Here is a 12,860-nt window from a genome sequence, read left to right as displayed (position 1 = left end):
CTTGGCTATTCGTTCCAAATTTTCGAGACTAGTCTGTCTCCTTTTCTAAGTCTTTCAATTTTTCGGGACTAGATACAACCAAACTCAAAACAGTCATATTATGCAATAAAATTGCATAAGAAGGCTTAAAAAACTTCTTTTGTGCAATAATGTTACTCAAATAGACTTTCTTTAGTATTTTCTTTAAACAAACAAGTTTTTTTTCTAAGGAACAAATTTATACGCGTCTCCGAACTGTTTTTTTAGGAATAGGTTGAAGAACTGATCCGCCAATTCTAAAAAAAGAATAAATATTAACAATAAGAGCTCGCGAGATGTGCGTCGCCGATTCGACTGGGGCCTTACAAGATGAAAGTATATAAAAATCCATTAGAAGCGTATTGTTATTTTCGCCCCATTTGATCGAAAGAAAAAATACGCACCAAAGGGATTTTCATTGACTTTTATCCTGTAAATCCACATTCGAATCGGAGACGCACATCTTGCCACCTCTCCTTGTAGAGGTAAATTTGGTTATTTTAAAGTAATTCTGAATCCGAATTCACGAATAAAAATGTAACAACATGTGTTATTATTTTGTGTTTATTTCGAATAATGTTAATTGAATTTTATTTTAATAAGTGAGATTGTTGCATTTTTTAAAAGAAAAGTTGTGAATAAAAAAAGAATAGTTTAATTTTAAGTAAGAGAAATGAGTTTTTAACAAAATAAAATAAATCTCCAAAAATCAAGTTTCGAACTGCAAGATGTGCGTCGCCTATTCGACTGGTGCATTACAGGATAAAAGTATATCAAAATCTATTAGTTGGGTATTTTTACCTTCGCTTCATTGAATCAAAAGAAAAAATACACACCTAATAGATTTTCATGTTCTTTTATCCTGTGAAACCACAGCAACTTGGCGACGCACATCTCGCGACACAAATTCTTTTGTTTAAAAGTAAATTAAATTCGAATTGACTGAAAAAAATTTAAGAATGTGTTATTAATAACGTTTATTGCGAAGATTATATATTGAATTTTATTTTAATAAGTGAGTTTTGTGCATTTTTTTTAAAGAAAAATTTTCAATAAGGAATAGAACGGTTTAATTTTAAGTTAGAGAAATAAGTCTTTAACAAACTAAAATAAAATTTTAACTAAATAGTGAAATTTTCAGTCTAATAAATACATTTTCAAACAGAAAGATTCAATTTCTATAAAAAAATCAAAGAAAGATGTAATAGTTTAGATCTAAGGTAAAAAAATTAATTTTCAATTAGACGATCAAGTTTAGAACTAAAGAAATGAAATTTCAATCAAAAAGATTATTTATCTACGAAAAATAATAATTTTAAACAAAATAATTGAATATTCAACGAAGTATTACATGTTTAATGGAACTTTCAACCAAAAAAATAGAAGGTTTCAGCAAAATAAATTAATTTTCAAATAAAAAAAATAAACATAAAGTAGAATAGTTTAGTTTTCAGTTACAGAAACAATTTTTTAAGTAGATAAAATATGTTTGTAACGAAATAGTTAAAATTTTCAATCAAACAAATACATTTTTAACTGAAAAGATAATTTTCTACCCAAAAAGAATAATTTTTACAAAAATACATAAATTTTTAACTAAATATTATGTAACAAATTATTGGAAATATTATACATGTTGTTTTTTCGCGCTTTTTCCGAGAAATTAATATTTTTAAACAGAATGTTTGTATAAAATCATAACGCATCGTAAAAGACGTGATATTTCCGAAAATTTAAGGTTGTGTTCAATTTTGGCATTTTTAAACAAAAATATCATCAAGATTCCTAATTTTCAACAATTGTGGATCATATTAGTGTTTTCACCGGTAGTCATTTAATTTAAACAAACATAATAAAAAACTCTTAATTGTCTTCATTAAAATTTAAAAAAATTAATAAATAAAATAGGAAAGAAGAAGGCAACCTTCAAATCCCCTTCCTCATTTTTTATTTACTTCTTCATTTTTTTTTTACTAATTTTATCATTGGATTTCTATTTTCTTATTATTCTTTTTACATTTTGTAGTTAAAAACTGTTGGATGTCAAAGCGCATTTACAATTTTTTCGACATCTTCAGGTTACGTCGGTATGTTTTACCGGAGATTAGTATTTTTAACCCAAAATCATTATATTGTAATTTCATCACTTACTTAGTTTGAAATAATAAAATTTACAATATTGAACAACTTTGAATTGTGTTCGCGTATTTAGTCGAAAACTAAAATTTGTTTTAAAAATTCATCAGATTTCAAGGAAGATTAATCATTTTTAAACAATTTTAAATTTATTTTTGTTTGAATAACAACATGACCTAATTTTTAATCTAAATTTACCTCAAAAATAGGTGTTTTTAAAATAAAATCATTATAATTTAAACCAGATTTAGAATATTTAACAATCTTTGATTATAAAAGTGATTTTGGTCTGAAATTGGTACTTCTATTTATAAATCAGTAGACAGCAACGTAATCTTATCATCAATGTAAATTTACATAGAAAATAGTAGATTCAAACTAAAATTATTATAATTTAAACACAATTTAGAATCTCCAGCAATTTCTAATTATGCCAGTGTTTTCAATCCGAAAGTGATATTTTATGAACGAAATTATTACATTTAACTCTAGTGTTTTATGTTGTTAAAAATGATAAAATTTAAACGCTTGAAAAATTTCGGATTGTGTTAATTTGTTTTTGAACAATGCAATTTTTGTTAAAAAATTAATGAAGTCTTAAAGTAGATTTATAATTTTCGAACGACTTTAAGTAAATTTGTTGTTTTAAATAAAAAAATTGTATTTTCATGCTGAACTAATTATAATTTGAATAAAATTTAGATAATTAAACAAAATTTCATTATCTTAATGTTTTCCTTAAAAAAATAAAATTAATTGTAAATAAAATAAATGTTGTTCGCTCCTATATTTCAAAGAAGATTGGCAAATTGGGAACAATTGGAGGTTATTTTAATACAAAACATTAGGTTTAAAAGAAGATTGACAATTTTTAACATTGAAAAAATTTTATATTAGTGTTTTTTTACCGAAAATTTTTATTTTTAATTTTTCAAAATTATTATATGTTTTAGCTTTTCATTTTATTCTTTAGATTATCCTTAAGGTTTATCAAATTCACCAGCTTTGTGTCCCAAAAATTTAGGTTATGCTCGTATTTTTCCTTGGAAGTTGGTACATATTTCAAAGAAGATTTACAATGTGAAACAATTTTTGGTTATTTAGTGTTAGTGTTTCTCGTCGAAAATTTGTATTTTTAATTTTTTTTAATTATTAGATGTTTCAGATTATCATGATTCTTTAGTTTGTTTTTAAGTTTTATTATTTTCACAATTTTTGTCCAAATCATGGAAATAATTGTCATCACCTGGACTTAATGCGAATGTGTCCAGTGGAAATCTTACTTACTGATCCAATCTGCTACTTTAATTTGTGCCATATTGTTTTTGAAAAAAATATGTTACGAACCAAGGAGGAGCCTTATTTATATTTTTGTATGAGTTTATGAAATTTGTAAAATATTGAAAATCTATGGTAGATATAAATAATTAATTATTAATACGTCATCACCTTTCTGCCTTAGGAAAAAATTTTCATTGTCTCGAAACTGTAATGTCGTAAATTAAAAAAAATAACAGTTTTGAAAAATTGAGAAATTCGTATATTTTCAGAAATGTAGTACTTTTCAGAAATATCAACAATTTAAAAATTTTTTAAAGTTTTTTGAAATTTTATATATTTTAGACATTTGGGAAATTTTGAAAATTTGAGACATTTATAATTTCAGAAATGTGGAACATCTAAGACATTTGAGAAATTTTGATAATTTAAAAAATTAGGGATAGCTCCTATAATTATAGAAATTTCTAACACCTTTAAAATTTTGAAAATATATTACTGAAGAGCAGAAGTTTTGACCCGTTTCACGGGAATGAAAAAGGTTTAAAATTATGCATGTATTTAAAAAATTTTATTTTTCGAAGAATTTTGTTTTCAGGATGTCTGACTCATCATATTGTGTTAAAGGATATGGCTGACCAAAGAAGGTCCTTACTACTTGAGAAACTGCGCCGCTCGCAAGTGTGGTGCTTTTTATGATTTTTTTTATTATTTTTATTAATAATAAAACTTTTTATTTGATAACTCATACAATTTTGATCTCCAAAGGTCGAAAGTAAGTTTTCGAACATGACCAAACGGCATTCAAACGATTAGTATAAGAATCTTTGAAAAAATTAAAATTTGTTGCAGTGGTCATGGCACCACCATAACAATTTTAATAATTGCTAAACAATTGCCATTTTTAAGTGGAAAAGCTTAATTTAATTTTTTTGATAAAAATGTTGCTTATTACAATTTTGCTAATCAAACTGTTTAATTAATGAATCTTGTAAGTTGAGTGGCTCATAAAAATAAAATTGTTGTAAATGTTTGTTATTTTGACATCATAGAACTTTGAAAATGCTAAACTCATCATTTAGCTAATGTACACTATTTCAGCTTTCGTTGAACGTAATAAACACTGTTACAGGTTTGTTAGAGTTTACGAATTTAAATTTTCCTGTTACGGATTAAGATTTAAAAACGAGTTCAAATTTTAACTTTAAAAGGCACAAAATCAACCGATTGTTGAAAGCTTTGATTTAAAAAAATTATTATTCCAATTGAGTAACCCAATAAATATTAAGAGGAACTTTCCAAAAACTCTATATAATATTATGATACCTCAGAAGTATAATAACTCGTTGTTTTTGAAAACCTGATCAACTTTTGAATTACTTGAAATTCCTCCATTTTATATATTTTTAATCTTCAAATAAAATTTTCTGTTATATTTTTATTTGCTTACAACGTCTATCTAGATCTTGAATTACTTGCTTCGATAAGAGAATTAAAACAAATTTCATTCGGGAAAAACCAAATTATTCAATTTTTTAAGGGAAAAAATTGCCTAATTTCTTGAAAAAAAAAATGTTTAGAAGTGCTAAACGATACTTAAAGTATTTAAAAGCGTTAAAAATTGGATACATTCTTCATTGTAAAACCATTAAAGATGTGATATAAAACTATCGTGTACAGATTATGAAGGCCGAAAATTAAATTTTATACATAAGTTTATCCTGCAATTTGTTGAAATTCACCCCTCAAAAAGAATGTTTTTTTTTCAAGGGCAGTATTTTCCATGCCTGTATACTATATTGAAAAAAAAGTTTGCAAGAAAAAAGAAATAATTTTTTTATGAATTATGAAGGGTTAAAAGAGAAACAGTGTTTCTTTTAAGGCTATTATTTTCCATTCTTGCATCCTAAATATTTTTTATATAATTCACACCTAAAATTTCTATTTCAATAGCATAAATTTCGAAATTGACACTTAAAAATTCGTTATAGTTTCTTAAAGGGTGAGTTTTGTCAAAATATAGGGCGAGTTTATTTATAAAATGAAATTCTTAGCCTTCGTGCTGTTCAGACGATAATTTACATCACCTCTGTGAAGTTTTTACGATTCCTTTTAAAATTAATGGATTTATTAAATTTTTAACGTCTTGAGATACTTTAAGAGTCATGCTCTACTTATAAATATTTTCTTAAAAATTTTAATAAATTGTGAATTCTTTTTTTATCAGGTGAACAATTTTTCCGTTTAAAAAATTTTTCTCTGTCCCTCTGTTTTCCAAAAACTTATCCCTTATCCCTGTTTTCTTGTTTTTTTGCTTACATGTGCACTGACTTGGTAGAACGCAAAAAGACGTTTTTTTTAATTTTTGGTTGGAAAGTCTACGATTAAATGTTTGGTGCAAAATTCATCTCGTTAGATAAAAATCCTAACAATAGGTTAAAAATTAAAATTATTTCATTGGAAATGTTTTTTGGATAAACACTAATAATTTTATTTAAAAAGTTTAAACAATTGTGGAACAATGTAACCATTTTGTTGAAAAATTATATTTTTGTTTGAAAATTCGACTATTTGGTAGATAATTATTTTGTTTAATAACATCATATTTTCGGGTTAGAAATGAAACTTTTTTGTAGACAAATAGTCTTTTTGGTTTTAAAATTCAACAATTGTGTCGAATTATGCTTTTTGGTTGAAAAATCAACTTTTTTAGTTTTAATTTTAAGTATTTAGATAAAAATCTATCTATGTTGGTTGAAGTTTCGACTGTTTGGTTAAAACTTAAATTTTTTTGTTAAAAAATAATTTTTTCAAATACATCCTTTTAGTCGAAAATGAAATTTGTTGTAAAAAATTTCTGTCTTTTTTGCCGGAAATTGATTTTTTTATCTGCAAATTTCAGAATATTTTTTTTTTATAAATTCATGCTTAATTAGTACAAAACTCACAGTTTTGGCAGAAAATTCATGTATTTTTTTTAAATTCTAGCTTTTAGTTAGAAAATTAATCTTGTTTGTTCAAAACTCTTATGTTCGGTTGAGGCTTCAACTATTTGGTTGAAAATTTGTCTTCTTTGTTTTTAGTTCGACTAGTTAAGAATTACATTTTTGATAAAAAATTTATCTTTTTGGTTGATAATTAAACTATTCAGTTAAAACTTAGTTGTTTTTATTTTATTCAACTGGTTGAAAATTCGTCTTTCGGTAGAAAAGTCATTTTGTGTTACGTATGGAATTGAATATGGTATTTAGCTTAATTTTATTTAAAAGAATTTATTCCTCTATTATTGCCCTATTTTACTAAAACAAAATATTCTATTTTCCCTGTTTTGAGAGAATTTTAGGCTACGTTACTTTATAGGGGTTGGGGAAGGGGATTTAAAGCAGAACTACGCTCATGAATGAGGGTGTACGGGGGGTCAAAAATAGCCAAAAATTGGTAACGTATTTTTTAGACGCCCCCTTCTAAGTCAAGTGCCTAGTTAATTAAAAACATGTATTTTTATATAATTTCACTCTTTTAAGTGCAATAAAATTATTAGTTAAAATACGGAAACATTCAGTCATCGCGCGCATATTACGTGTGTTTGTTACCAATGTAGTACATCAGATACTACCGAGAATAAAAAAAGTTGTTTTTTATTCACTGACTTAAAATTACAAAGTAAAAATTTATAAACTTACATGCAAACGCGAGCAGTTTGAAGAAAGTTCTTGAATTTGCACAATTTATGAAAAATTGAAAATAAAAAAATGATTGTCTCGAACGATAATAAAAACTTTTTTTTCTTCAGCTGTTGAAGCAGAGTGTAAGGGTTGCGAACTGCACGGAAAGCAGCGTGCTACTGAGTACTGAGTGAACTGAGAACAACCCTGTGGAAAGCTAAAACGGCTGAAATTCACCCCATTGGTCGATATTCGCGCAGCCACGTGGTGGCATCACACACTATGCCAGAATAACATTTCCCTTTTACCTTTCACCTCACGACTATGAGTTACTCAATAATCCTGACCAGGGACAATTTTGGGTAAATTAATGTTTGGATTCGCAAAAGTAATTAGGTTAATGCAATTATAATCCGGTTTTTATCGATCCTGACTACCTTTAAATTCTCCTATACACATCTGCAAATCAAAGTAGGTGGAGTTAATTAACTTGAGTACGGTAAATTTACATTCTACTCGTGATTAAACCGGGAGAGATGTTTGCCTTAATTTCATTCTCAGACAAGTATCTTGCTAGATCATGAACAAGTACTAAAAAGCAATTTGCATTTTTTAAAGTCTTTAGTTATGAGATTAGTATATGTTCAAATTCTTTTTGTTCAAGATAAATTTGCATATAGAATACAATTTTAGCACCAGTTTAAAATTCTTTTTCACACCTGCACGGAATTCTTGAACAGATAGAACAGTAAATTTCCCCAATACCACGCAGTGGTTTAAATATAAATTTTTTCGTACTAAAATTGTTCTGGTTTATGATTGAAAAAGCATTTAGTGTAAAAAATTGTGATACACTGCATATTCATAAGCAGTTTATAAATTTATAAGTTATTTTTAAACTATTAGGGCCCATAGGCAGATCAATGGACATAACAAAGAATTTAATATTGGGATGAGCGCATTTGATTGAAATATGATTTTCTTATAAAAAAGAGTCTGGTTTTTAAATTATTGATAAAATGGTTGAAAAAATCTGTTGGAATCTATGACTTACGGAAAAAGTGAAATGGTATTGGATTCTATTGAAAAAATTGTATATAACCAATGTGTTAAGAAATTGTTGTGGTTAATCAATTTATTTTATAGTATAAATAAATAATTGCATAGTCCGACACCGTCGTCAGAATTTATTTGTAACGCATAACAAATGCGTTTGGGAATTAGATGGCGTAATAATTTTGTCCGTAACTCACAGATTTAAAGTTGTTGTTTAAACAATGTCCGAACCAGATTATTTATTATGTGTAATAATCTATTATTCTGCAATTTTAAATATCAAATTTGAAATTTGTGTTTCAAAATAACTATAAAAAATAATTTTTTCTTTAAATACGATAATATTTCAAACCTGTTGACTAAAAATACCTTGTCAAATGAATTAAAAAAACCTACCCCGCTATAACTTGTAAATCCAGGTTCATAGTATTACACTAGAAAAAGCGATATCGAATAAATCCTTTCAACATCATGTGTCTTCGATTTGTTAAAGAATTTCGAATGCAAAAAAAGTTTTCGGAAAGATGTCCATTAGGGTGGTCCTTATTTTTAGATTTCGGATTATTCTCGGTCTCACCCCCCTATTTGGTTTGAATGTCCAAAAAGATTATCCCCACCAAATTTGAGCGAAATCGACTAATATTAACGTGTGACCCAAAGCACTCAAAATCAGTGTCTCCAGAACGTGGGACTTTTCGGCCCCCACCGCTCTCCCATCTGGGAGCGACACATTCAAACTTAGCGTGTCGGTCAGCCGGCTCTGCTACATGCTGCGTAGGCCAGCCTCCTGTAGAGCCGAACATGCACGAGCACGAGCCCGAGCCCGCCCGACTTGACGATTCGTTTTCGGTGGCTGACTATTTGGAGTTTTTAATAAACTGAATTTCGCAGGGTGTCAAGAGGATGAAAGTTCAGGCAATTTTGCTATGTTCTATAATTTTAGAAAAAATAAGGAAATTAATTCTTACCAAGCCTTCTTGCGCAATTTTATTGCACTTTTCTTTCAAATCTATTTTTGTTTAAAAAATGTGCTTTCAAATTTGCGTAAGTTTAAGATATATTTAGGAATTTTGAAAAAATTCGAAAATAATTAAAATTTGTATAGATTTTTCAAGGAATTTTGTAAGATTTCACGAAAATGAAAAATTTTTTTTAGGTTTCTACGAATAATTAATAGAATTTTTTATTTTGAAAAATTAATTTAAAAAAATTTCAATACATTTTAAACTATGTTTAAACTGATCAATAAGGAATCTGAAGATTTTAAGCAATCTTTTTTATTTTGCCGAATTTCAAAGAAAATCAGAAAAAAATTTAATAGTTTTTAATGATTAGAAGGCTTAGAAGGTCATCCGACAAGATAAGAAACAGGAATTTTTCAAGATTGGTAGGAAAATTTGTAATTACTTTTTATTTTAAAAAACGTACTTTATGAGAATATTAAAAAAGGATTTTAAACATGTGAAAGGATTTCCTCAAATTTAAAAGAAGACTGTAGAAGATTTCAAAGCAAAATGTTTCAATTTGGTAAGATTATAATAAATAGATCAAAATCGAGTAAATGCAAGAAATATTAAGAAGAACTGAAGAGATTCGAACCGAATTTTAAATTTTAATTCGGTCAGAAAATTAGATTTTTCAAGAATTCAAACATAAACTTTAGAAACTTTACAGGAATTCCAAAATATTTCAAGGAGGTAAAACTATTTTTCTTCGAATTCCTGGGACAAATTTAAAAGATTATGAGTCAATTTTCTCACATTTTGAATTAAGGAACATAATTCTTATCAGGTCTTCTTGTGCAATTTTGTTACACAATTTTTAAAATTATATGTTACTTTAAAAATCTACTTTCAAATTTGAGAAAATTTAAGAGATATTGAGAAATTTTGAAAGGATTAAAATGAAATTAAAACTTTTAAAGATTTTTCAAGAATTTTTTAAGTTTTCACGAAAATGAAAAAAATTATTTTAGGTTCCTAGAAATAATTAAAATAATTTTTTGTTTCGAAAAATTAATTTTAGGAGATTATTTTAGAGCATTTCAAAACATTTAAAAATACGTCAAAAATTGTCAAAGTATCTGAAAAATTTTAAAGGCAACCTTTTTCGTTTAATTTTGCAAAATAAAAAAGTCAGGAAAAATTTGAATAATTTTTAAAGATTAGAAGACCTGACAAGATTAGAAAAAAAAAGAATTATTTTCCTAATTAACGTGTGAAAATTTTAAATAATTTTTTATTTTGAAAAATGTGCTTTAAAAGAAAATTAAAGCAGATTTTTAAACACTTCAAACAATTTCCAAAATTTCAAAGAAAAGTGTGAAAGGTTTTAAAATCAACATTTTTTAATTCGATAACATTACAAATTTTTTAAAAGTGCAAATAATCGAATAAATTCAATAAATATTGAGTAGAATTGATGAGATTGAAAAAGAATTTAATGTTCAGAGGAGTTTTAGAAATGTAGGATAAACTGAATTAAAAAACTTAAGAACTTAAAAATTCTTGTAGAAGAATAAGAAAGATACGCCTGGAAATTGTGTACAATTATCAGTCTTTAAAATTAAAATTTGAATGATTTTTTAAAAATTACTTTGAGCACATTTCTTCTTAAGATTGAATAGATATTTATGTAAAATGAAAAAATAATAATAAAAGTCGATAAACGAAGGACTTTCAGATAATAAAAGATAATTAAAGGAACTCCTTGGGAAAAAATGTAAATAATTGCTTTGAAATGAATTCTAGCAGTAAATTGAAAAAAGATTACAAAACATTTTTTATTATTTCCTAAAATGTCTAAAAAGCACGTAAAATATTTTGAAGCAAAATGTTGCAATTTTTCCATATTACTTAACTTTAGAAAAATTAAGGAACATAATTCTTTCAAGTTTGATTAAGTTTAAGAGATATTCAAAAATTTTGAAACGATTCGAAAATAATTAAAACTTGTAAAGATCTTTAAAGGAATAATTTAAATAATTTTTTATTTACAACAATTAATTTGAAAAGATTATTTTTAAACATTTCAAAACATTGCAAAAGATTTCAAATATTCTCAAAGCATCTGAAACACTTTAAAGGAATTTATTTTTCAATTTTTCAGAATTAAAAAAAATCAGGAAAAATTGGAATAATTTTTAAAGATTAGAGATTGAAATGTCTTTTTTTAAGATAATGTACTTTCAAAAAAATTAAAGCAAATTTTTAAACACATTAAACGATTTCCTAAAATTTAAAAGAAGAGTGCAGAAGATATTAAAGCAAAATGCTTCAATTTGATAAGATTTAAAAGTTAAAAAAAAGGAAATAATCAAGTGAATTCAGGAAGTATTTAGTAGACTTGATGAAATTCAAAGAAATTTAAACTTTAGAAGTGTTGTAGAGAAGCAAGATAAACTTAAGGAACTTTAAAAGAATCTCGAAAGGTTTCAGAAGAATAAATATAGTTTCTTAAAATGCTTGGGAAAATTTAGAAGATTATAAGGACATTTTTTTCTACATTTTGAATGTTTTTTTCTAAATTTTTGATAAAAACTTGAGAGAGTTACCAATAATGCAGAACGTTTTAAATAGATAAGAAATTTTCATAATATTTTTAAAAATTCTATAAAATTAAAATAAATAGTCTTTAAAATTTCCTAGGATCTTTTCTGACGCATCTGATATATTCGAAAATCTTTTTTTTAATTTCCTTAAGAGTCTTATAATAAGTATTTACATATAAATTTATAAAGCAACTGATAAAACTTATTTCATTGCATATGAAATCTTTGTAAAATATTTAATGGCTTAAAATACTTTTTTTTAAATTACAAAATTTAGCGTTTAAAATTTTATTTTAATTGCAAAATAATTGTAATTGGAAATTGATTGTAAATAATTGTAAAATAAATGCAACAAAATTTATTTTATGAAGAAATATCTCATGATAATAAAAAGAGAAAAAATTGTTAAGGTAAGTCTTGTAGCATTTTAATAACTCATGAACATATTTTTAGAGTATGATACACATTAATTTTTATTGAAAAAATTCCTGTAAATAGTTGGTGTTTTTTAAATTTTACGATATTTGTGTACCATGTTTGACCTTAGGGAATGTATTTGAGGAATAAAATTATAAAAATATCTCCATTAGTTAGTAAAATACTATGAAGAATCGCATTTAAAATTATAGTTGAAATTGAAGAAATACTAGGCAGTCTGATAAGTCCCTGAAAAATGAAACACGGAGACGTTTTTTTGGCCAAAGTCGGTTTTATTTTTCAACATACTCTCCTTTTAGGTCGATAAAACGAGTCCAACGATTTCCTAACTTTTTGATACCATCCGAAAAGTACTCGATCGGAAGGTCTCCAAAATACGCCTCAGTTTCAGCTATGAGCTCCTCATTTGAGTAAAAACGCTTACCGGTGAGCCATCTCTTCAGGTTAGGGAACAAGTAATACTCGCTGGGGGTCAGGTCTAGTGAATACTGTGGCTGAGGAACCAATTCGAAGCCGATTTCATGCAATTTTGCTTGTGCAACTAAGCATGAATGAACAGGCGCATTGTCGTGATGATAAAGCGGTTTTTCCTTCTACAAATGCGGTCGGTGTAGTGGCCTCTTTTGGGCGCCCAGATCGTTCAGCATCAACTGTGCTCGTACGGCCACAACGAAGCTCGGTAAACCACTTATGAATCGTTCCAATCGACGGTGCAGAGT

This window comes from Belonocnema kinseyi, chromosome 2 (assembly GCF_010883055.1).
Source record: "Belonocnema kinseyi isolate 2016_QV_RU_SX_M_011 chromosome 2, B_treatae_v1, whole genome shotgun sequence".
NCBI lineage: Eukaryota > Metazoa > Arthropoda > Insecta > Hymenoptera > Cynipidae > Belonocnema > Belonocnema kinseyi.
The sequence above is the reverse complement of the archived record's forward strand: the minus strand, read 5'-3'. Positions refer to the sequence as shown.